General features: G+C 41.9%; 1 pseudogene across 1 annotated transcript; it reads left to right on the top strand.

Moving 5' to 3' along the window:
• Window positions 1-3,364: 3,364 nt before the first annotated feature.
• LOC309614213 (small ribosomal subunit protein uS5 pseudogene) lies at window positions 3,365-9,150 on the top strand (annotated as a pseudogene). The gene has a single exon. The product of its transcript is annotated as a small ribosomal subunit protein uS5 pseudogene (transcript).
• Window positions 9,151-25,270: the final 16,120 nt, after the last annotated feature.

The raw sequence follows: 25,270 nt of genomic DNA, 5'->3' as shown, positions 1-25,270 counted from the left end.
CCCATAGTAGAAGCTCAATATATAACTGCTGAACAAATGAACAAATCAATGTTCCTTTGACAAACCAAAGCATTTCAGAGTTGGGCAGGGCCTTCCTGATTATCTGATTTGATGACACTAAGACCAAACGATGGTGGAATTGATTTGCCCATGTTTACAGAGCTAGTAAGTGGATGGGCCCAGGTCTCCCAATCTATGCCCTTGCATCCAGTCATCACGCATGTATGGCTTAAGTTTATCCTTCAATAACCAGAGAGATTTTTATTTAATGACACTGCTACTGCTTCCCTTTATCCTAAGTAATCAGGCAATGGGAATTTAAATATGATCGTTTCTAATGACGATGAGAAATATTTAGTATATTCTAGCTGGCATGTGATAGCTTCCTTTTTGTCTTTTTTCTTACTTTTTATATCAGTCTCCCATGTCTGTCCTGTATAACCCCAAAACAGTCCCCTCCAGGATGCTAACGTAGCACATCCTCTACAGTCATTAACCAACCCAGCAAGTACTTTCTATTTTTGTCTGATCAACCTTCCAGAAAGACACATTTCTTGTTGAGAAAAAAGCCAGAGTATGCTTTACAGATGGCATGAAAAAGGAAATAGTGACAGAGAGTACAAATTGCCGAAAATAGCATGTGCCAAAGAGCTACTTTGCAATATTAGTTTATGAATTTTGCCAGCTCAGTAATGCTATAGTGTCAGCAAACCACTTGGAGGTTTTCCTTGTTTATTCCATTCAAAGAGATACTGCATCTTAGCATACAAAGCACTATCTAACAGCAGTTGGGTCTGCTTAGATTTAGAAGTAAGCTGAGAGAGCAGTTTATATTTGCTTTTGATTTCTCTGTGTGAGAGGAATGCAGTGATTACTTCCAGCAACTTTGAAAGTCATATGCTCAAAACCAGAGAAATACAAGTGAGAAAGCAACAGAGGTGCATTGAAGAAAAAACAAGAGTCAGTGATTTGTTTCTGGAAGCTGGTGAAGTAAATTTACAATTTATGTAAATTTACAATTTACTTCAAGCTCACAAATAAAGCCTGGAAATACACCCCAAAACCAATGTGGATGTGCATTAGTAAAGGAAATATTCCAAGTGTAGCTTAAGCTTGGGTTCTGGTTTCTCCCTGATCTGATTATATTCATCAAGTCTTGCAAAGATCTGGGCTTCTTTCTTTCTCTTTTTTTTTTTTTTTTTTTTTATAAATTTATTTGTTTGGCTGCATTGGGTCTTCATTGCTGTGCACAGGCTTTTTCTCTAGTTGTGGCGAGCAGGGGCAACTCTTCGCTGCCGTTTGTGGGCTTCTCATTGTGGTGGCTTCTCTTGTTGCAGAGCACGGGCTCTAGAGCGCAGGCTCAGTAGTTGTGGCACACGGGCCCAGTTGCTCCGCGACATGTGGTATCTTCCTAGACTAGGGCTCGAACCCATGTCCCCTGCATTGGCAGGCGGATTCTTAACCACTGTGCCACCAGGGAAGTCCTGGGCTTCTTTCTTGCCTCAGAAGGAAAACTTCCCATACTGGAAAATAGCACCGCGCCCCATATGCTTTTCCATATGGTGAGGGAATCCAAATTTTTAAAATAATGGATCGCTTCCTAACATCTAATGGTTACTCTGGATCTGGATGACTGAAAACATTTAAGCTTGGTGACAGCCCACTTTAATTACATCACAGAAGCTGAAAGAAACTCTAAATCATTATTTATCACAGGTGGAAGGGGCATTAACCATCTGGTAGCCCGAACTCTTCTTTTTACCTATGGGGAACCAACGTCCAAAGAGGAGAGTTGACCTGCCCAAGGTCCTGAAATGAGCCAATGGCAGGTCTGACAATGGGAACTGGGGTAGAGGTTTAGTTATTCTTCCCTTTTAGCCTTATTAGCAGCCCTCTCTTGAACCACTTACTTGACCTCTTTGTGAAGCAGTTTTCTCATCTGTAAAATGAAGGTTATCATCATGGTGCCCATCCCAGGGTCGGTGAGGGGGTCTGAACACTGTAAAGCTTTTTCTCAAATATAACACGCTTGATAAATAGCAGCTTTTATCATCTTCAGAGTTGTTATCTTTATCGTGATCACCAGCATCATGATTATACTTATTCCTAGTTCCATGTATGGCTCTTCACCTGGCTGCAAACATATCAATTCCAAAGTCTGAAACACAGAGCAGTCCTAATAGAGAAATAGACTGAAAACTGAAGTCTTTTCAGTTGTCTCCATAACTTGTCTAGACTACATCACAATGTAGCCAAAATTTATTTATTTATTTAGGTATCATCCATGGAGGACTTAAGTTAAATCCTTCAATAACCAAACAGAGGCTTTTTTCATGTTTAAAAAAAAAAAACAAAACTGGGGGAGAGGTACCTTTTGATCCTATTGACCCAGATTGTTTTGTCTCATTTCTTTCCTTTTGTAATTATTAGGAGAAACTTCAAGGGAAAACTACCTTCTTGGCTGTCTGGGACTAAACTGTAAAAACTAAAACATTTATTTTACTGAAATTGCCAGTAGTGCAACTGAGCAGATCAATCCCACTGGGGTTTATCTAAACCACAGCAAAGTGATGAAGAGATAATTTGAGGTCGACTCTTCATAGGGCTAGACTCCCAGCCAACCCAACCAGTGTGCAGTCCACTGTCTGTGTTCAGCTTCCCGACTAAACAGGTAGAAACAGAAGACTTGCCAGACTCAGACCAGACAATGAGAATAAAAAGATGCCACCCAACCACTCTCATTGCAGAGGCAAGCTTGTTAGTAAATGTGTGTGAAGTTTCTGTATGTGGACAACATGAATGAAACCAGCCCATACGGGGTCTCATCAACTCTGGTAGGTTAGAAGCTTGACCTACCTCGTTTATACAGATAGAAAGACATTCTTAGTCCCTAGATGCGGCTCACGTATGTTTAATCAACATGTTGTGAGTGAACTGAAAGAATAAACCCACATTGCTCACCTACACGCAACCAGACACTAAGCTCACACATTTGTATCTGATCCTTGTGGTCCAATGGCTGCTAGGAACCTTTGTATCATAGATGGGGAAACAGAGACTCAGAGAGGTGATGTCACATCCCCATGGTCACTCAGCTGGAAAGTAGCAAATGCACAATTTGAACTTAGATCTGAGGACAAAGCCTGTATTTCTTCCTTTACACACAGACCCACCCCAGCTGTGTTGCTGTCATGACAGAAATGCACCTCAATAGACAGAACTTCAGAGCAGAGTCTGTCTCAGAAAGCAGTGTGGGCTGTATCATTGGCTCCCTGCTGGCAGAGGGTGGTGAGAGGAGGCTTCCAAGCATTGGAATTGTCGGGGCTGGAGAGGTTGCACCGGATGACTTTTTTATTGAAGTATAGTTGATTCACAATATTATATTAGTTTCAGGTGTACAGTATAGTGATTCGGTATTTTTACAGATTATACTCCATGAAATGTCATTACAAGGATGACTTTTCATGGCGTGGCCATCTATGACACATCAATTGCTTATCCATTCATTCATTCATTCCTTCACACTTTAATTCAGTTTCCTCCTGATAAGCGCTTGCACAATTTTAAAAAATGCCTTCAGTCATTAGGACCGGAAGAAACTGTGTTTCTCCTAACACCTGTTTTGGTTTCATCCAGTGACTGACACAAATCATGAACTGATTATATATAAGCGCGTGTGTGTGCATGTGTATTGATATTTCCATGTTCACTAGTGGGTTTAGAGCAAAATTTACAGTTCCCCTCCAAAAAGTGATTCAGCCACCCAGTCGGAGCTATATTTTATTAATCAGTCGATATTAGTTCTCTATTCTGTTCTATATTTGATCTCAATTTCTTCAATTTTTCCATCTTGTGTTTCTGTGTTTACTTATAAGCTGTGTCAAATCCCTTTTGTTGGGAAAATGATGCAAATGTGCATGTGCCTTTGTGTGTATCTGTGTGTATCCACAAAAATACCTGCACGCGCCTCTTTGCTATTCAGTCGTGAGCCTTTGAACTTCAGTCAGCGCAAAGGAATAGAAGCATTGCTGGCGCTTACTTCAATTAGAGCCAGCCAAAACAAGCGGGCACAGTGAATGTCTGTTTTCCCCATCTCTGACTCCAAGGGCAGTTCATCACAGGATTCAAGCCCAACCTCACCCTGTGTGGAATAAGGGCCTTTTCTCTTTTGTGAGCTTTAGGGTCCTAAATCTGACTTCCTTGGAAGGGAGTAGAGTTTTCATCTGCCAAGGGTAACCGAAGCCCTTGCATCTGTTATGCGGATCCATCCAGAACCCTTGCCAGATCTAGTATGCTGATCAATTACGCTGACCTGATAATACTAACATTAGCGTGAGGATGCCTAGAGCCAAAGGCTGGAAACCAAAGCAATAGCAAGGAGCTGCTCAGACCAGCCAAAATGAAGCAGGACTTATTCTATTAGAGAGAATATTCCATTTGCTCCAATAATGAGAACTCAGTTGAGATTGGTTAATTCAATTCTGCCCATCTTATCAGATTTATTTTTAATGAAACCGAACAATAGTTTCATTTGTTATGTTATTAGTTTTCCCAGTTGAAGCAACGAGACTCTAACATTGAAAGCGAAGCAGACAAGCTTTGCCAGTGTCTTTGGCTTATCAGTGATGTGAGCCAGTTTGGATATTACACAGTGAAATGCTTCTGTCCTCTTCTGGGTCTGCTGTTTTGCTCATGGGACTTAGAGCTGTGAGGCCATCTTTTCTCTTCTGTAACCTCTCTGGGCCTCATCTAATCTCATCATTCCCTTGTTAATAAACCTGCCAGGGCTCCTGATTGCCACATTTCCAACAGTTGCTAGCTGAGTGACATTGGCAGAGTGGCTTAACCTCTGTAAACCTAATTTATTTATTTCTTTTTCATTTGCAAAGTGGTGACAATATAAATCACTCCAGAGCCTTCTCATAAGAATTAAATTCAATAGTGTCTTACAAAGGTGTACTATTTGGCGTGTAGTACGTGCTCAGTAAATGTTGGTGTCATCTTATTTCTTTGTGTGTCCATCTACCTCAGGACATAATTCACTCCTTCAGGGGAAGAAACTACATTTGGGATGCCTGATTCTTATGTGCCTGTCTTGACTTGCTCAAAGCACTGAATAAATACTTGCTTAGTTGAGCTGACTGCTGTGTCCCCAGATGTGGAGTTCCAATCCTCAGCCCACTTTCTTGTTTTTCTTTTCCTCTGAAACTTCTAGAATCACTTTCTGTTGCATTTTTGTGATGTCCACCCTGATGAAAAAAACCAAACAAAATGAAAGTCTACCATACTTAGTTCAAACCTCAATTTTAAGATAAATGATAGTCGTCTTACTTTGGCTTCCCTTCTCTCCCTGGGCAAGTGACTTATTGAGTGAAGGAACGCAGAGAAACTTACAAAAGGGTGAGGGAAGGAGACTAGGGCAAGGCAAAAGACTAGACAAAGATGGGGTTTCTGGAGAAGCCTAGCCACAACCGATCCCACAAGGATCTCTGGACTGTTGGTTGTACCAGCAAGTTTTCCCACCACCAGGAAAGGGGACTGAGCTGACAGACACACACATCGCTCAGACACTGCGTGAGCGTCACTCCGGTGGGAAAGCGTGCAGTCCTCTAAGCATCCGCAAGGCAGTGGCTTCTGCCAGTCAAGTTCATCTTGCAGGGAAGGGTACAGCTCTGAGTGACGAGCAGTCAAAACCTGCAGAAGCTGGGGTGTGGGGCTGTGACCTGCTAAGAAGGAATGTGAGCCTCGCCCATAATATACGCTACCAGAGCCAAGGAAGACGTTGGGTCTGGAATATACATAAGAGGCTTTTGGTCCAGCAACTCAAAACTTCCCAGAAGCAGTGCAGCCTCAGGCCTGGAGCCAAGGGACGCTTGGAAACAGCTTGGTGACATTCAAGAGGTGAGTCATTTATTATTTCTTAGAGAAAAAAAGATAGGATTTTGGCAGGGCAGCTCTGATACCTTAACCGCATCCCCATTTTCATTTTGAACATGTTTAATTGGAGCGTTGTGCAATTATTTGCATGTCTATTCCAATATGGTGTTTACTTACAAAGCACTGTGGGCCACGTCAGCGATTAGCCATTTTCTCTGACGCCTGTCGTAGTGCTAATTACAAGCGGACGCAGAACACTTTTTCTGACAAAGACACGGGAGCGCGGCACAAAGGTTTCTCCAACATCTCTGCGTGTTCCCTTCATCTGGATCGAGCTCTGGTTGGCTTCCATAAAGCCGATGCGACTGCTCAAAAGAAGGTTTGCCAGGAATCAGACAAAGACGGCATAAGTTTCTAACCATGGTCCAATTGTATTGTCATGCCAGGGCCCCCACTCCCAGACTGTGTTTCTGGCCCTGGAGATTCTGAAAAGTCAGACCTGTGAGCAATAAATCACAGAGCTGGAAATCCTCTGTTTCCTCGCAGGTCCTGCCAAACAATTATGCAGTGAAATGTTCTAATTGTACTCTGATTTTAATGTTAATACCCATTTCCATAATTTCTCTGGATCTTTAAGGGGCTGTTTAATACGTGCCAAAGAAGCAAATCAACTAGAAGGAACACCCACAGATGGCTCAGGTTTCCCATTAAGCCGGAGCGCGAAGATCGGCTTTGTTTTACATTTGGTTTGGGCAGCCGAACTGTTCACAAAGAAGCCGGCCTGAAAGCTTGCCCAGCTCTCTACAGGGCCACCTTGACACCAAGTCATCCCGAGTGAGTGACTGACAAAGGGGAGCAAAGTGGAATGTCTTCTAATTGGTCAAATGCAGGCCTCTGGGGTTCAGTTCCTGCCTCCAGGCCCCCCCTCTTTATGCCCCGGGATGGCTTCGACCGCCATATATGGATGCGTTTCTTCAAACTTCAAGGCTCAGAAACTCTTCACTGAAGGCCCCCAAGCCTCTACAGAGGCAAGAGCTGGATGGAATCGTGGGTGTATCTTCCTAGCACTGGCACGAGGCTGGTTCTCAGTGAGGACCCAGAAATGAAGCACAGAGTGGGAGCTTATACCCAACAGGGACGCGCCTTTGTTTACTCTCAGTAACCTGGGCTTCCATCAGTAGGAACACATCACCTCATGATGGTCTGCTTGCCTTCTCCCCCACTGGATGTAGAAGTCCCAGAGAGTGTACCTAAGCCCTCTGGTTCTCTTTCACAGCATGTGATATTTCCCTGATTCTTTACTGATAAAAAATATCCGGGTTGGCAGAAGCCTAATTTTATGTAGATTCAGTTAAAAGAAAGGCTGAGTGGTTCACGTAATAATGGGAACCATGATAGGAAACAGAACAGAATGGGATCACTATTCTCTCTTCTTTTTTCATCCTTCACCTTTCTGTGTGTGAGCACTTGACCTCTCAAATAATAGCTTTATCCTTGGGCTGGAACCATGGCTGCTGTAGCTCTGGGCTCTCAGCTGCGTAGTTTTCAGAAGCAAAGGGAAGGACCCTCTTTCTAAGCTCCAGCTCCCAAAACCCCAGGAAAGGACCGTGAGGCCCGCAGTTCAGTCACATGACCACCTCTGGACCAATCACGGGGGCCCAGCATATGGAGCATTCTGATTGGCCAGTTTGCATCAGGTGTCTGCACTTGGGTGAGGAGGTGGGGGCCTGTTGCTCCGTGTGACCCTGTGACAGAGCCCTCCCCGCGGAGAAGGGGAGGAGGCAGCACAAACGCAGTCGCTGGGGAACATTTGTGAGCCGAGCTGTCGTCCCCATCGCGGTTTCTACTACACGTGTGGAGCACGATTCCTAATTCTTATTTTTACATTTATTTAATGCCTGTCTCTACCATCAGACGGAAAGCTGGTTCTCACCATGGACAACCCAGCTTGTGCAAAATGAACACTTATTAGGTGAACATATGACTTAATCTCAATAGCTTCATTTTAGGGACTTGGGGGAAAAGAAGATGAAATTCCTAGAAATCCTCAGGAATTTCCCATAAGTCGTTCTATGCTTTTTATAACGCTATTATGTGTTTTTTTTTTAAACAATAACAGATGACCATCATGATAAAAAGTGAATAATTTTTTTCACTGTTAGGGTTATAGGAGATGGCGTAGAGGTTTTCTGTAACAAAAATGCATTATCATGCATTTTTAGGAACTGATATATTGTGCCAAGATTAGATATTTCAGTAATATGTAAGAGTTCCTGATACAGGCATTTCATCATAGAAATCATCAGCAAAAATAAATTTCAAATAAAAATCACTGTTAGCTCTTCTTCTCCATAAAAACACCAAATGGCGGATGATGCCAGTGCCGCCGATGGGCCCGGAGGCCCCGGGGGCCCTGGAATGGGAGGCGGCGGTGGCTTCCATGGAGGCTTTGGCAGCGGCGTCCGGGGCCGGGGCTGAAAGCCATGGAGCTCTCGGAGGCGAGGCCGAGGACAAGGAGTGGCTCCCCGTCACTAAGCTGGGCCGCCTGGTCAAGGACATGAAGATCAAGTCCCTGGAGGGGATCTGTCTCTTGTCTCTGCACATCAAGGAACCTGAGATCATTGACTTTTTCTTGGGGGCATCCCTCAAGGATGAGGTTTTGAAGATCATGCCTGTGCAAAAGCAGGCCCGTGCTGGCCAGCGGACCAGGTTCAAGGCATTTGTCGCCATCGGGGATTACAACGGACACGTTGGTTTGGGTGTGAAGTGCTCTAAGGAGGTAGCCACTGCCATCCGTGGGGCCATCGTTCTCGCCAAGCTCTCCATCGTCCCTGTGCAGCAAGGCTCCTGGGGGAACAAGATGGGTAAGCACCATACCGTCCCTTGCAAGGTGACTGGCCGCTGTGGCTCTGTGCTGGTGTGCCTCATCCCTGCCCCCAGGGGCACTGGCGTCATCTCAGCCCCTGTGCCCAAGAAGCTACTGATGATGGCTGGAATTGATGACTGCTACACCTCTGCCAGGGGCTGCACCGCTATGCTGGGCAACTTCGCCAAGACCACTTTCGATGCCATTTCCAAGACCTACAGTTATCTCACTCCTGATCTCTGGAAAGAGACGGTGTTCACCAAGTCTCCGTATCAGGAATTCACTGACTATCTTGTAAAGACCCATATCAGAGTTTCCATGCAGAGGACCCAGGCTCCAGCTGTAGCTACAACATAGTTTTCTATGAGAAAAATAAAGTGAATGAAGCCAGTTTAAAAAAAAAAAAACACTTTTAAAATGGAAAGATAATTCCTCAGATGTTTAATATTTTAAAATTATCATTCTTAAGTTGAAACTTTAAAACGCAAGACATTCAGTGCCCAATCCAATATCCTGATCTTTCTTTTGTGACAAAATGGTCCAGACATGGAAAAATGCCTTTCCTTTTGCATTGTCATTGGTCAAATTGTTAAGGAAGAGACCAAACACATCTTGGGTTGGTTTTAACACCAAAAGTTGGGTGTTAGGGCTCATGTTGTTTCATATATGTGCCCCTTCCCTTTTTTAAAAAAATTTATTTATTTTATTTTATTTTTATTCTTGGGTGCATTGGGTCTTTGTTACTGCGTGTGGGCCTTCTCTAGTTGCGGCGAGCGGGGGCTACTCTTCGTTGCAGTGTGCGGGCTTTTCACTGCAGTGGCTTCTCTTGTTGTGGAGCACGGGCTCTAGGTACGCAGGCTTCAGTAGTTGTGGCTCACAGGCTCTAGAGTGCAGGCTCAGTAGTTGTGGCGCACAGGCTTAGTTGCTCTGCGGCATGTGGGATCTTCCCAGTCCGGGGCTCGAACCCATGTCCCCGGCATTGGCAGGCAGATTCTTAACCACTGCACCACCAGGGAAGCCCGCCCTTTCCCTTCTTAAGGATGAATCATCCTATCTATCTATCATCTATCTATCTATCTATCTATCTATCATCTATCATCTATCCATATCTATTTTTCTGTCTTTCTATCTGTCTCTATATATCTATCCAAGTATGTTTTGTCTTTCAAACCTCTGTAGCCTGCAGTGAATATTCAAACCCTGGAATACACAAGTGCACATTATTGGATAGTATTTGAATAATGCAGTGTTTATAGCTCCTAGCAAGATTCACAGCCCTACGAAGAATTACACGTTGAAATGGACAATTTAACGACTTATTTTGCTTCCAAAATTTGCTATTTCCTGGAACACCACTCATAGTATTTGCATACACTATGCATGTAAACTCATTAGTGCTTATTTTACTTTCAAGAATGACTTACCATGAGCAGCAGAAAGGGCCGTGAACACACCCTTGTAGCGGGGCAAGAACAGCCAGCAAGACTGACTGATTTGTTCATAACCACTTTTCTCCTATGCACTCCTGTCCACGTTCCAGAAAGTTTACTCTTTGATTTTACATGCCAGTGTTTCCTGCTCTTGCTCTTCACCAATGTCAGTGGATCCTTCAGTAATGTCTCTATGCCAGGAAGTTATTCCCACATGGAAACCCTAAGCCATACATGGCATGGGACCGACAGCAGTGGACCGAAGTATGTCCTTGAGACTAACTACATCGGATTCCATATAGCTCATGCCTCCTACGTGATAAGCGCCCAATGCTTATGGTAGGTGACATTGTATAAATTTTGCAAATAGGGAAATTGAGGCTCACAGGAAACTTGCCCAAGGTCACAAAGCTATAGAATGACAGAATTGGGTTCAATACTTTATTATACTACCTGTCATCCCTTCAAGCTTCGGCATTTATATTTCCTTAAATTTCTATGTTTTTATTTCTGTCTGGAGTGCGTGAATACTTATTTCTTTTGGCAATGCTACCACTGCTATTATTATGTATTTTTAAATTATTTAGGGAATGCTTAAAATGCACTGTGCCAAATATTTTCTACATTCACATGTAGAAAATGTAATCCTTCCAATAACACTCTGATGCCAGAACTCTTATTATCTCCATTTAACCAAAGAGGAAACTGAGGCTCTGTGATGCCTTCCCAAAGTCTCTTGATAAGTTACAAAGCTGATTAACGAAAGCAGTTCTGTCTCGTTCCAAATCTTATGGGTTTTTTTTTTAATATATAAATTTATTTATTTATTTATTTATTTATTTTTGGCTGCATTGGGTCTTCGTTGCTGCTCGCAGGCTTTCTCTAGTTGCGGCGAGCAGGGGCTACTCTTGGTTGCAGTAGGCAGGCTTCTCAGGCTTCTCATTGCGGTGGCTTCTCTTGTTGCAGAGCATGGACTCTAAGTGCGCAGGCTTCAGTAGTTGTGGCTCCTGGGCTCTAGAGCGCAGGCTCAGTAGTTGTGGCACACGGGCTTCAGTAGTTGCGGCTCGTGGGCTCTAGAGCGCACGCTCAGTAGTTGTGGCACACGGGCTTAGTGGCTCTGCGGCATGTCGGATCTTCCCGGACCAGGGCTCGAACCCGTGTCCCCTGCATTGGCAGGCGGATTCTTAACCACTGCACCACCAGGGAAACCCCCAAGTCTTACGTTCTTAAACACAACAACACATCACTTCCTGCAATCAGGAAATGATACCAGCTGTATCCTGGAAGTAGGTGGAGTGACATTTGACTCAGAGAAGGGGACTTCTGTAAGTTTCCAGGTGTGAGATTTGGGGTGGGGATGGTGGCCTGGGGGAGTGAATGCAGTGAATGGCCAAATGGTCCTGGGATGCTAGAGCTGGGAGGTCTTCTAGAGACCATGTAGGTTACGGAACAGAGGGAGAGGCTAAGGCACTCAGGGCTGCAGAAGCTAAGAATGTTTTAGCCCTCTGTGCTAGGCGGCTCTGAGCACTTCCCAGAAATTTACTCATGTAATCTTCACAACAGTCTCAGTTACAAATGAGAAAACTAGGCACAGGGAGATTAACTAGCTTGTCCAAAGTCATTCAACAAGGATGTGACAAAGAAATGCGGGAACGAGTGTCTCTGCCCTGTCCAGCCCCATCTCTGGGGTCTTCTTCCCTCTGTGTGCCTTGAGTGAGGGGTGCAGTTTTACCGCAAAAGATAATTCTTGACAATCCAGCTGCAGGATCAACTTATTTTTAGGGGAAGGGAGGAGTAGGGAATGATTAGTGACCTTAGTTCTTTCTCTTACAGATTCTTAAACTCAAGTCACGAGTATTTGCCCTGGATGGGCTGGGGGTTTGGTGGGCACAAAGATTTCATTTAGGACATTCATTTTTATTTTTCTTGGAGAGATTGTGAGGGCAGGTGACAGACTCATTTCTGCAATCCCAGGTTAAAACTAAAATCTGAAGCAAATGTTCACCCTAGTGCCAGGCACCTAAAGTGCTTTTAGACCCAGAGACACAAGCGTATCATTGTGCTATTATTTGCAGAAGTGTTCAGCTCAGCTGTGAAGGGATTGTTTCATTCAGTTCTGTTTAAAATCATGTAGGCAGGAACTAAAAAAGCATTTGGCTCAGGGAGAGAGGACTTTTAGTAATTTACACCCTTCCATTATTATAAGGCTCGTGTGTGTGTGTGTGTGTGTGTGTGTGTGTGTGTGTTGTATATGCATCCCATTCCTTTTGGCAAGTAATGTGTTTAATTAATCTACGTGGAGTTTTAGTACAACATAGTTGATTAGCATAGTAGACGCAGCGCCTTTTTAATATAACAAATCTACTGAGAAATATCCTTAGCTAATGAGCTGCATCATTTTGGGAAAGTTTGTCTTATAACTAATGTATGAAAATAACACTGTATTTTTTATGGTGCGTGCTCAGAGCCAAATAAGTCATCCTGGGTATGAATAGAGTTCTAAATCTTCTACAATCTGTACCCACCCCCCTGGTCTATTTTTTTTTTTTTAACTTTTGTGGGTTGATTTCTATATGATTTCTTGGCAAAGAGGTAGAGCCAGAGCAGACTTATCAACTTTCAGTAAAGGTTTGTTGTAGGTCATCTGAAGGCAGAAGGAATATTTACGACAGACAAGCTATGTGAATTGTCTTCAACCCCTTTGTAAATTTGGGGTAGAGTTCACTTATATTCCAGCAAGAGTACCCATTGATGGGCACAACTTCTAGCCCTCTTCCCCAGACTAAGAAAGGATGACTCTGCCAGCTTCAAAAGGGAATCTCTTTCACTACAGTCCCGTCACAGAAATGACATTCTGACCTTCTGACTTAGTCTTCCTTGACTTATGTTGTGGTTACATTCTGTAAGTTGAAAACCTCAAAAGTCAAAAATGCATTTAAGGGACTTCCCTGGGATCCCACATGCCACGCAGCAACTAAGCCTGTGCGTCATAACTACTGAGCCCATGCACCACAACTACTGAAGCCCACGCGCCTAGAGCCCGTGCTCTGCAACAAGAGAAGCCACCACAATGAGAAGCCTGTGCACCGCAACGAAGAGTAGCCCCTGCTCGCCGCAACTAAAGAAAGCCCGTGCACAGCAATGGAGACCCAGTGTAGCCACAAATAAATAAAAATAAATAAATCTATAGAAATTATTTTAAAGAAAAGAAAGTATGCATAAAAGTGGTTAATATAGAGAATTTAAAAAAATACATTTAATACACCTAACCTACTGAACACCATAGCTTAGCCTAGCCTACCATAACCATGCTCAGAACACTTACATTGGCCTACAGTTGGGCAAAATCATCTAACACAAAGCGTACTTTGTAGTAAAGTGTTGAATATCTCATGGAACTTACTGAATGCTGTACTGAAAGTGGAAACCAGAATGGTTGTATGGGTACAGCATGGTTGTAAGGGTAGTGGTTGTTTACCCTTGAGATCTCATGGCTGACTGGAAGCTGGGGCTCACTGCCACTGCCCAGCATCACACGAGAAAATCGGACTACATGTCGCTCGCCGGGGAAAAGATCTAAATTCAAAATTTGAAATATGATTTCTACTGAATGCACATTGCTTTTGCACCATCATAAAGTCGAAAAATGCTGGGTCTAACCATTGTAAGTTGGGAACTGTATTTCATTATTCTAAGCACCGACCACATTGTTCAGACCTTCAGCTAGAATAAGAGATGAGAATGTGAACCAATGCTCAAAATTCCATTTTGATTCTTCTGAGGGTTGATGACCTGTAGAACATTGAAATGCCTCTTAAATATATACCAAGGTCTTTTTTTTTGAAGTATAATTTATACAAAGTGAAATGCACAGTTTGTGATCATACAGATCAACCACATTTGACAAATTCACATACCTGTATAACCCATATGCCTATAAAGATATAAATATGCTCATCCTTCCAGAAGTTCTCATATTTGTTTTAATTTGCATTTCTCTCGTAATTAATGACGTTCAACACTTTCTCTTGAGTTGATTGAACTTTGGTATACCTTCTTTTGTGACGTATATGATTAAATCTGTTGTCCATTTTAAAAAATTGGGTTGTATGAGCTTTTTCTTTTTAATGTATTCAGCATGTAAGTTCTTTGTCGCATATATTTATTATGAATATTTTATCCCATTCTACATTTTGCCTATTTATGATATGTTTAGCACCCTTTGATAAACAGACATTTAAAATTTTGATCAGGTTCTGTTTTTTTTCTTTTATAGTTAGTATTTCTGTGTTCTAAGAAATCATTGCTTACTGCAAGGTCATGAAGATATTCTCTTATGTTTTCTTCTAGAATATTGTTTTAGCTTTTGGTATAAGTCTGTGATCTAGCTTAACCAATAAGAGTGGGGGGGTGGTGAAGATTTTTGTTTTGTTTAATATCAGGGGTTGTTGAAAACACTCTTTCTTATTGAATTGCTTTGTCACCTGTGTCAAAAACCATTTGTTCATATATGTATTTTTAGACTTTCTATTTTATTCTATTGGTCTGTATATCTATCTTCTTACTGTCAATTTATGGTAGGTCTTGAATCCAATTAGAGTATATCCTTTAACTTTTTTTTCCTCTGAATTGTTCTTATTCAAAATTGTTCAAGTTCTTCTTAGTCTTTTGCATTTCAATATACATTTAGAATCATCATGTCAGTTTCTACAAAATGTCTTTATGGATATTGAAAAATATTATGCTGAATCTGTAAATAAATGCAGAAATAATTGACATCTTAGTACTATTGAGTCTTTTAATACATGAGCATTGTATAGTTTCCATATTTTAAGTCTTCTATAATCCTTCTTAGCAATATCTTACAGTTTTTGGTGCATGTCTTTTGTTAAGTTTATAAGTATTTTATATTTTGCATGATTTTGTAAATGATATTTTTCCCAATTGCTCTTTGCTAGTTTTCAGGGATACAATTGATTTTTTTTATATATAAATTTATTTATTTATTTTTAGCTCTGTTGGGTCTTCGTTTCTGTGCGAGGGCTTTCTCTAGTTGCAGCGAGCGGGGGTCCCTCTTCATTGCGGTGCGCAGGCCTCTCACTATCGCGGCCTCTCTTGTTGCGGAGCACAGGCTCCAGACGCGCAGGCTCAGTAGTTGTGGCTCACGGGCCCAGTTGCTCTGCGGCATGTGGGATCTTCCCAGACCAGGACTCGAACCCGTGTCCCCTGCATTGGCAGGCAGATTCTCAACCACTGCACCACCAGGGAAGCCCTACAATTGATTTTTGTATATTAATTTTATCTTTTACAACTTGCTAAATTTACTTGTTTATTCTAGAATTTATTTTTTTTTGTAGAATCCTTTAGGTTTTTTACATGCAAAATCCTGTCATCTGTGAGTAGAGTTTTACTTCTTCCTTTCAAACTTTATAACTTTTATTTTATTTTATTTTATTACACTTGTTAGGACCGCTAATGCAATATTGAATAGAAGTGATGAAAGCAGACATCCTTTTTTATGGCCTAATCTTTGGAAGGAAGCGTTGAATTTTCACTGTAGCTTCAATATTAGTTGCAGATTTTTTTGGTGAGATATTTGTTATCATTTATCAAGTCACACAAGCTACCAAGATTGCCAGTACAAATGTTGACATACTTGCTTGAGAAATGCAGGGACACCAGAAGGCAGTTTCCCATCATCAACCGACATTAGACAACCTCCTGGCATCTACGGGAGACACATGCAAACGTCATCAGTGATGATTGCTTTGCGTACATTCCCAGAAAACTTTCTGATATCTTTTTTGTTGAATCAAACCATCTGTGAAGCCAACCAGAACATTTGTCAAATGAACAACATGGTCTTGGCTTCTTGGACTCATGGATCAGCTTTAGGTGGCTGAGGACGGGATATTTTTTCCTGGATAGTCCCAAGAGGGCTATAGTCCTGGATGTGCATTTTTTTTCCCCAAGGGCTAGGGATCTTTTTTTTTTCTTTTTCTCCTGCTAGAAATAGCCCTCATCAAGTGTATTCCATCATGATTAATTAAGATCAACAGTATTGCCCTGTCCAAACAGATGATCCAAGCTATGATTAAGGAATTAAAGATCAAAGAACAAACAGCCCCTTCAACCAACTCTGGTCTGTTCCTGAGTCCTATACATCCCTGTAACCTTGTTTTCTCTCCTAACCCATTTAGTCAACAATGAAATGTGTTAAACTTAACCAAGAGGAGAACTGTAAAACAAAATAGGCACAATAGAGCATGTCCAGTTCCCCTTGACTTTGACCCTTGAATCTTTTCTCCTCCTTATTTTTTCCACCTCTCCTCTTCCTGAACTTGACTGACAGATCTCAAGGCTTGCAATCTCTTTAATGCGCTGTTGGATAGTTATCAGAATGGGATCACTAACACTCTTGCACAAGAGGCATGATAAAATAGAAGAGTCTCTAACTTTTCCAAACATACCTTTACAGAAGTTAAAGGTGAAAACTGTTACATGTCCAATCTGTTCCTGAAGTCATGTACCCCTCCCTTGTCCTCACCCTATAGAATTCCAACCTTGCCTTGAGTTACCAAGTTCAGATGGTCCCTGAAGCATATTAGCCGAGTCAAGTCTTTTGCTCTATTTGAGTCACTTAAGCTATTTTCCTTTCAATAGTTCAAAGTTGAGAATTTAACAGTGTGTAAGAATTTACCCTGTAGGCAAAAGAAATTGGGCATATGGGTGAAAGTAAGCCTTGGAATATTTGGTGAATTAAGTTATTTGGTACAACTGAATCCTGGGACTCATGAGAGAGGAAGAAGGGGTTAAATGGGGCCAGGTTTTTAAGAGACATGAGTACCATATCGGACTTTTAATTGTAGGTGCTTCATTAAAAAATTATTGAATGAATGAATATTTATAAGACAAAGACTGGAGAGTGTCATCTGGTATAACTTATAATGTTCCTTTGGAAGAAATCTTAGTCACCAAGAGCTTTGCTTATTTAATTAATTTACTTGCATATTTCTTTATTTTATTCTTAATAACTAAATTAGATTTGAGAAAATGGTCAAGACATTAGAAGCTGAACACAATATCCAGTTTGAGTCTGATTTGTAGAATATGGCAATTGATTGGACTGTAGGAGTTTTGGAAATTATTTAGATTGAGTTTCAGTTCAATCGTATCTACTTTGTGTGAGAAATCTCTCAATGTCACTCAACACACACACACACACACACACACACACACACACACATTCACACAGATTTTTGGTTATATTTATCCATCAGTAAAATAGCAGATATCTTTGGGCAATTCAAAGTAATTTGGAAAATGTGTGCTTCTTATTCTTAATTTTGACTCAGGTCTCTATCAAAGTCTCATCAAAATGGGTTCTGAGAAGTAGATTCTTTTTCTCCCCACTTTAAAAAAAATTCTTTTTCATTATGGTTTATTACAGGATACTGAATATAGTTCCCTGTGCTATACAGTAGGACCTTGTTGTTCATCTATTATATATATACCGGTTTACATCTGCTAACCCTAAACTCCCAATCCAATCCTCCTCCACCCCCTTCCCCTTGGCAACCACCCATCTGTTCTCTATGTCTGTGAGTCTGTTTTTGTTTCAAACACAGGTTCATTTGTGTCATATTTAGATTCCATATATGAGTGATATCATATGGTATTTGTTTTTCTCTTTCTGACTTACTTTGCTTAGTATGATCATCTCCAGGTCCATCCATGTAGCTGCAAATGGCATTATTTCATTCTTTTTTATGGCTGAGTAGGATTCCATTGTATATATGTACCACATCTTTATCCATTCATCTGTCAGTGGACCCTTAGGTTGTTTCCATGTCTCGGCTATTGTAAATAGTGCTGCTATGAACATAGGGGTGCATGTATCTTTTTGAATTATAGTTTTGTCTGGATATATGCCCATGAGTGGGATTGCTGGATCATATGGCAACTCTATTTTTAGTTTTTTGAGGGACCTCCATACTGTTCTCTATAGTGGCTGCACCAATTTACATTCCCACCAACAGTATAGGAGCATTCTCTTTCTGAGAAGTGGATTCTTTTATCATGTGAGTTCTCCAGAGAATTTTTTCTCTCTCCTGATAATAATAATGGCTAAAGGATACAGTTTTGTGTCAAGCACAACCTACCTTTCCCTAGGCAGGGTCTCATTTCTTTCTCTAAACAACCTTATGAGGTATGTTTCATTACTCTGCCCATTGTTCAGATAAGGAAACTGAGTTTCATAGAGGCAAGTGGCAGATCAGATGTGGTGAGTTTATGTAGATGATTTTTATCCTCATTGGTCAGCTGGACATTAAGCAGTCAGTGTCATACTACTGGGGCATCAGCCAAGGAGAGAGGTTCAGAAAAATGTATGGCCCTGGGATTTAAGGAGAGTGCCTCAAGGTGAGACATGAAAGCGGTACAAGAGACACGCATAGCTCTTCAAGTTCACGGTGTTTTACTCTGTCCACACTCCCACCTACCCAACCCACACTACATCTCAAATACTCTCATTCTCAAGCAGAGACATGGATTTGAGTACATTGGTTCTGAAATGCCCCCAGGCTTTCAATGAAGTCTTTCTTTTTTTTTTTAACAACAATATATACATTTTTTTTCTTTTTCCCCGTTACATTTGGAAATCTGTTAGTAGAGAAACATTGTCCCAGTGGAGAGCCATGCCAGGGGGTCAGAAAAATGTACATATCTGTTGAGTTAGATCACTCAAAAGTCCTGAACCTGCCCTTTCCCCCTCTGAAGGCAAGAATGTCAAGACCATCTTCTTCCTGCAGGAGCCCTTTCCCCCCAAACCCACCAAATTCATCAGGCTGTAGAAAGTACCTGGAACAAGAATAATCGTGATGGCAATAACAACGATAGGCTTTCTTGTACCCCGGATGCGTGAGAAGCATAGCGCTATGGATTTTACTTATTGTATCATTTACTTCTCTTCATAGCCTGTGGCGGGGTGTGGTTTCATTTATCCCATTTTTATCATATGAGGAAACTTTGGTTCCTGAATGTCAGGTGACATCCCTAGGGTCACCCAGAGATATAATGGGAGACCCAGGCTTCGATACCAGATCAGTCAGACTCCGAGCAAGTGCCATGGACCCTGATAAGATTACAAATCCGGTTATCATCTCGCAGGTGTTATGAAATTGGTACTTGTAGAAAATAGGTGAAAAGTTCATAGTAGGGCATCTGCAGAGCATGGGTTGGCCAAAAAGTTTGTTTGGGCTTTCCTGTAACCCAATAAATAATTATTTGAAGAGTCTTCCTTTTCACCTATCAGTGGTCATTCTGGCTTACACACAGGATGGGACAGTGGAGGGTCATGGTTTGCCAGTGTGGGATCACCGCTTCTGTGAACAAATAAACACAGTGACTCTAAGTGTTGCCTTTCCTGTGTTGGGAAGGAAACAGTTTCTTTCTACCCTTCTAGATCCTGTGGCTGGTCTAATAACAAAAATGAAATAAGGCAGATTAACGGGAGAAAAACAAATTTAATTACATACTACACTCAAAGTATACAATTTAATGAGTTCGGACATAAGTATATAGTACTGAAACCATCACCCAGATCAAAATAGTGAACCCCCAAGGGTTTCCTGGTGGCCTTCTGTAGTCCTTCCCTGTTCTACCCCCATCCCCACCCTGGGCCTAGGTCGTCACTGATCTGCTTCCTATTCTTACAGTCAATCCTATATCCTGGTGGGTCTTCTTGCATCCAACTGTATTTTATTTATTATATTTTGTTTTTCCCACTCTGTGTGTGGAAGACAAGTAAACAACATCCAGAAGTTTGGCTGAATGCACTCCTGGCCTTCTGAGCAGCCCCTGGGTGCAAGGCTTCCCTTGAGTGGCATCTGGACACCACCCCTACTCCCAACGTCTTTGCATGGCACTGTCTCTTATTGATGGTTTCCAAATCCCCAAGAGTCAACACACCAGGCTTACAGGACAGAGAGGAGATTGATGGAGAGAGAGAGCCTTTGAGAGCAGCCCCTCCCGAGGTAAGGAGCACAGCTGTTTGGTGGACGTGTTCCTGGAACTCACATGATGTACGGTGCACAGTTTCACATGAATCATTTACCGCTATGCTCGCAAAAGGCTTTAAAAAAAAAGAACATACATATGGCATGCCACTCTTTCGCCATAGTACCATCCTCCTTTATTTCAGAGCATGATTTCTCCAGAAGCGAAGTGGTCTTGGAGGTAGTGAATTTAAACAGTTTGGCATTGGATTAGGCCCTGATTTAAAGTTTTATTTTTAATATTAAAAAGAGGAGTGTTACTTTTATATCCAGGAGAAGCAATGAGTAAACAAATAAAAAATTCATTAGAGACAGGCTGCTATCTCTGAGATGAAAGTTTGATGTTAGAACTCAGCTTTCAAAAGCCTAAAACCCAGTCAGTGGGTCATTAGCTCAGCAGGCAGTCAAACTAAAAAAGAGCGATTTCGAGATGGGCAATGTCTCTGGTCTTCATTTCTTCAAGGTTTCAAAAATTAGCTTAGCACTTTCCCAGATGGAGAGAATACTTACTCTTAATGGCTACGGTCATGGTTATGTTGAGAAAATTAAATTTCATTGATGCTTTGGAGTCTTACATGCAGTGTTTCTTCCCCAATTTTACTAGCACACGACGTGAAGAGAAAAGTTTGGAGAAGAAATGAAGTATTCTAGTATTACTCAGTTCATGTCTGGGATGAAGTTTTCATTTTAATAATGCCATCAAGCCCCAAGGCTGGAATTCAAGGTCATGGATTATAGCATGCATGCACTTGTAGTTTTCATCTACATAGGGACATTTTCCTTTTTTGGCAATGCCACACTCCTATGCCCTGATGGGTTGTTCCTTGTCTTATACGATAAGAATGGAAACCTCTATAAGGATGCTAATCCAAACTTGGCCAATCAGAGCACCCCATCCCTCCCAGGCACAGTGATTGGTCCAAGGAGGACCAATCAGAATCCTTCCCTGGCTTTTGCTATGTCTTCACTACATGGTCTCACTGTGTGAGCAAGAAGCCATAACTTTAGCTGGTTTTTCTAAGATGAAGCAATATAGGCTCAAGGCTGCCAGATGGCAACTACCCCACCAAACGGAAGGAGCCAGTTGGAAGTATGAAAAAATATATGAGGGCTAAACACAGTGTGAAACAGAGCGGAGGGATGGAGAAAGATAGAGCTCTGACAGCATCGCATACTGGTGGAGTCAGGCATGCCTGAAGTCGGGGCTCAATATCTCTTGCTGTTGTTGAGCCAATCTGAGTTGGGTTTCTGCCCCTGCAACTGAAAGGATCTATGCTAATCTCACATTATATGGAAAGTCTTTCCCCCAGGTAGTCTGAGTTTGGGATAAAAGACTGACCTCCCAAGGAAAAATCATGCTCTACATTTTGGTATTGATACTTTAACTTTCCCAACTTTTGAGTTCTCTTGGAGATTAGAAAGTACCTTTTAGCATCATTTTGGGTTGATAGGGCAGTTAAAAGAGTACAGATGTTGGAATCCTTTAGACCTGGGTTGGAATCCTGGATTTTTCAGCTAACTGCTTGGGTGGGTCGCTTCCTCTTTTTAAGCCCCAGGCTCCTCGTATGTAAAATGAGGATGGGTTAGTAACAGTTCGCAGAGTATGGCAACCCGGCCCACCTAGATGATTAAATCAGAACCCCTGGAAATGAAGTTTAGGCATGGATTTTTGGCAAAAGCATCCCACCTGATTCTACTGTGCAGCTGGGTATAAGAACCTCTAGAGTTGATGAGATCTAAGGCAGGAGCTCTCAAAGTCTAGGCTGCATGCCAATCACCCTGACTCAACACTAGCCACCGAAATTCCAAAGCTCTGTGGAGGGTGGGTTTTGGTACCTATAAGACTTTGTGGGGTTTTTTTGGCTTTATTTAATTTATTTTTTTAAAACATATTCTTTTTGATGTGGACCATTTTTAAAGTCTTTATTGAATTTGTTACAATATTGCTTCTGTTTTATGTTTTGGTTTTTCGGTTGAAAAGCATGTGGGATCTTAGCTCCCCGACCAGGGATTGAACCTGCACCCCCTGCATTGGAAGGTGAAGTCTTAACCACTGGACCGCCAGAGAAGTCCCCGTTTTGCTTTACTTTAAATCCTCTAAACCAGGAAGGAACAGAACTTTCTAGATGGTAATATTGAGGCTAATGAAGGAGAAAAGGAGGGGTGAATAATTAGTGCACATCTTCTATGTTCGGAGCAGTTTATGTGCATTTTCGTACCCTTTTCTCGCAACTGCCCTTCAAGATAATTCTATTTTTCTCTATTTTACTAACAAGGAAGGGGGTTTTCATGTGGTTAAATGCGTTGGCCCACAACCAAGTGTTGGCGCTGAGATTCACACTTGGGGTGGAGTGGCTCTAATGCTGTGTTGCCTGGCATTGGGGGAGATGTGCATTTGCGGATCTGCAAACCCAAAGCAGAGACTTCCGGGCTGTTTTCTGCGTGGCGTGCATGCAGACTCCAAAGCACTATGATGGTTTCCAAGAACAGTTTCAGTAGGTGAGCATTCTCCCTGGTTTTCCAAATTCAACCTAGCTTGGAACTCCCTCCTGCCATTAAAAAAATCCAATGTCTCACTTTTTAACATGGGGTTCGATTTTTGTTGCCAAGTGGGAGGTGAGTGACTTTTCCAGAACCAAACCTCTCAGTGCTACACAACCCCATTTAATTCTCACCAAAACCCTTTCATTTCACCCACATGAAAATTGAGCCCCAGAGGGGCTGATTAAGTTGCCTAAGGTTGCACAGTTGGGAAGAAGATAGATGATAACAGAGGCAGAGTTGAAAGGTCGATGGAGAGAAATTTTTTTAAAAAGAGGCAGAAGACCTCTACCCACTGAATTTTGCTGTCCGTGTTTCCATTCTGGCGTCTGCATGTCTAAGTATCTCACAGCAAAGAGAAATCACAATTATTTGTTTATATAAGCTTTCATGAGTCATTCTTTTTTTGTTTCTAAGTGATGGAAAAAATGATAAAAAGAAAGGAGGATTTTTTTCTTCTACCAGGTAGGGCACAAACAATTTTGAATTTCAGTCTCAGAAGATTGCAACTGACATTGAAAGTTTTGTGGGTTTTTAATTTTTCCTTCTTACCTCCTTTTCTCACAAAGCAAAAGCTTGTGCTTTCTCTCTCACTCTCTCTTGGTCTTTAGCGGGAGAGGGGAAGAACAGGGCTTGGGAAAAAAAGGAAATAGTCCAAAGAACAACACATCATCTAGTCATGCAGTTTAGGGAAATAAAAAAGGGAAAAGCAGCAGCAAGCCAGTTTCGCTGACAGACCTGTCCCGCTGAGCGGCAGTTTCCTCTGGTGCCGAAATCCTACTTACAGTAATGAATTTCCCTGTTGCTCGCCAGCCTAGGAGTGTTTGGGGGAGATAAAAGTCAAGCTGTATGCAGTGTCTCGGACCTGTATTTCAGTTCCAGACAGCTTCCTGGTGTGGCTGCAGAAAGTTTGCCTTTTTGGATGTGAGCGTGAGGGTTTCGTGCGCTGACCTGCAAATTGCTGTTGTTTTTTTTTTTTTAATTCTCCTGTAAGGGTTGCTGGAGTCTGCGTGCTGCAGAGCTGCCAATTTGCCTGCTTTCCAACCATCACCTGCCCGCAGCACCACCATGACCCTACTTCTTGGGTCTCTGCTCTTCTGTTTTCTACCCGCGGTCCTGTTGTTTCTTCTTTCTTAGAGGCTGGGGAATTCTCTTGCTCTCCTTGGCTTTTTGCCTCATGCAGGCAACGCACCATCTGCCTGCCTCAGTCAGAGAGCTGGGATGTCAAAGTCACAGGCACGGGCTGGGGACCCTGAGGATAATCATGGGAGGGTGTTCTGCACTCTAAGAGGCGGACTCTGGGACCATCCTGATTTCCACCTTTTGAACAAGTGTAGGAAGTAAGTCATGGCCAAGTTACTTACCTGGGATGCCGCAAGGATTAAGTGCCAAGTGTCTGTAAAGTATTGTTCAGCATGGAGCAGCAAGAACTTTGGAGCCAGACAGCCAATGCCCACGGCTCGGCTCCACCATGTAGAGCCGTATCCCTTGGGCATCACCAGGTTTGCTTAAGCTCCCTGGTGGGTAGAGGGGGTAATAATAGTACCTACCTTGCCAGTTCTTGAGGATTAAATGAGATAATAATAACTATGATATTGATAAGTTCCATTTGCTGATCGCTTCCTCTGTCAGTATCTATGTGCTTTACAAGAACTAGCATATATATTTATGGTCCACTAGTGGGTATATTGTAGCTATGCTAATGCATAAAAACAAACATATTACATATTAAAAAGCTTTTGTGTCCATGTGTGTATACAAAGAGATTTATTTTGGATGTATAAACTGTATAGATTATACATACATCTGTATGTATAATTGTGTTACATAATATATATCATATAGATATGGAATATATATTATTTGAATCTATGAAATATATATGGACACAGATAAATTATACAGATAGATATAGAAATGATTTATTAGTAAAAAGAAAAAATGCTATATGCCAGGCTAAGTGTTTCACACTTTCGAATGCATCTCATTCTCACAAGAACCGTATGAGGTGGGTATTATTTATTATCTGCATTTTTTAGGTAATGTAACTGAAGCACAGAGAGGCTAAGAGACTTTCTGAATGTCTCTCATATACATGTTCATGTATAGACAGTTATGTGTTTATAGTATATAGATTAAATATGTCTGTTTTGTAGACTGGCTGGGATGGTATTCAAACAATGTTAGCTAGTCTTGTTATTTGTTTTATCCTCAATACACGCTATAACATTTGTTACCTTTAGGGAATGGCACCATTAGTTTTAAAAGAACCCTGGGTGTTTTCATCACAATACCACTTTGCTGTCCAGAAAATATTTCCCCTTTAAGAGAGTCGGTAAATTCCCTTCTCTAGGCCAGATACCTGTGATCAAAGCAGCCTGGATTTTCTAGGCCATAAGAGTCAGAGACACACCTCTGGTTCCCCCACCCCAACTTTCCAGGAGGGTGATTAGGACACAGCATATAAGGTAAGACTGGGCTCTCCTAGGAGACTCCTCAAA

Source organism: Balaenoptera borealis (assembly GCF_965194805.1).
Source record: "Balaenoptera borealis genome assembly, chromosome: 16".
Classification (NCBI taxonomy): Eukaryota; Metazoa; Chordata; class Mammalia; order Artiodactyla; family Balaenopteridae; genus Balaenoptera; species Balaenoptera borealis.
This window is presented reverse-complemented; position numbering and strand designations above follow the sequence as displayed.